Source organism: Elephantulus edwardii, unplaced genomic scaffold (genome assembly GCF_000299155.1).
Source record: "Elephantulus edwardii isolate Elephantulus edwardi_28Jun2011 unplaced genomic scaffold, EleEdw1.0 scaffold00184, whole genome shotgun sequence".
Classification (NCBI taxonomy): Eukaryota; Metazoa; Chordata; class Mammalia; order Macroscelidea; family Macroscelididae; genus Elephantulus; species Elephantulus edwardii.
In genome coordinates this window covers 71,146-72,697 of record NW_006399934.1, presented here as the reverse complement: position 1 = coordinate 72,697, position 1,552 = coordinate 71,146, and positions in this window count along the sequence as shown.

The following is a 1,552-nucleotide window of genomic DNA, read 5'->3' as shown; positions in this document are numbered from 1 at the left end:
TCCACTTTTAACTTGGACTAGTGTAACACTTTCATGCAATAAACTGAAAAGAGCTATGCTAAAAAAAAAAAAAAGACAATTTCCCTTTTGATCTCCTTGAAAAAAGAATTTGGTATCTATATTGGGATTGTGTGCCTAATGCAGTCCATGGCCTTCACAATTATTTTCAATGCATCAGAGAGCTGGACAATGACTAAGGATGACAGAAAGATCAATACTCTCAAATTGTGCTGCTGTAGAAGAGTTGAACATACCAAGAAAACAAATAGGTCTGTCTTATAGGGGATGAAACCAAGTTTCTCCTTAGAGGCTAGGATTGGGAAGCTCTGTCTCACATACTTTCGTGACCAGTAGGGACTGGTGTTTGGAGAAGGACATCATGCTTTGAAGGGTTGAGGGACAGCACAGGAGAGGAACACAGAGAATGAGATAGATTGATACAGTAACAGAGGCAAAGGGGGTTGATTTGTCAGAATCAATGAGACTGGCCCAGGACGGGCTGGCTTCAGAGCTGCTGTATATAGGGTCTCTGTGGGCCACAGGTGAATCAATAGCACATCACAGTAATAATAACATTGAGACTGAGTTAAACATGTGGATCGCTTTTAGTAGGATTGTAATTTTCACAATATTGAGTCTTCCTATCAATGAACAGGACACGATATCCCTTTTTTTTTTTTTTTAGGTCTTTTATTGTGTCATGCAGAAATGTTCTGTAGTTTTCTTTGGTTTTCAGTCATTTGTGTCTCTATTTAGGCTAACTCCTAAGTATCTTAATTTGTGGTTGCTTACTTTAAATGATTTTGTTTACTTGGTTTCCTTTTCTGAATTCTCTTTGTTACTGTAGAGAAATCTTACTGACTTTTGTATATTGATCTTGTATCCTGCCACTCTACTAAATTGGTCTAATAGCTTTAACAGTTTGGGGTTGTTTTGTTTTTTTTTTGGTTTTTTTGTTTTGTTTTGTTTTGTTTTTGGTTAAGTTCATGGGCCTTTCTCTGTACAGTATCATATGATCTGCATACAGCAATAATTTAACCATCTGCTTGCTGATCTGGATGACTTCTTATTTTTGTCGAGTTGCCTTAGCAAGTACTTCCATTAAAATAATTGAATAGAAGTGGTGCCAGTGGGCATCCTTGTCTGGTCTCTGTTTGCAAAGAAAATGCTTTTAGTCTTTCTCCATTGAGGATGATATTGGCTCTTGGATTTGCTTATATGCTTTCCACTATTTAGAGGAAATTCTCTTCTATTCCAATTTTGCTGACTATCTTTATCAGGAAGTGGTGTTGAAGTTGTCAAATGGCTTTCCTGCATCAATTGCTAAGATCATATGGTCCTCGTTATTTGCTTTGTTTATGTAATGAACTACATTGATTGTTTTTATGTTGAACCATCCTTTCATTCCTGTAATGAATCCCACTTGGTGATGATAGACTATTTTTTGGTGTGCTTTTGATTCTATTGGCTAGGATTTTATTAAGGATTTTTGCATCTATATTCATTATATTGGTCTGTAGTTTTCTTCCTTTGCCTGTCTTTGATATTAGGG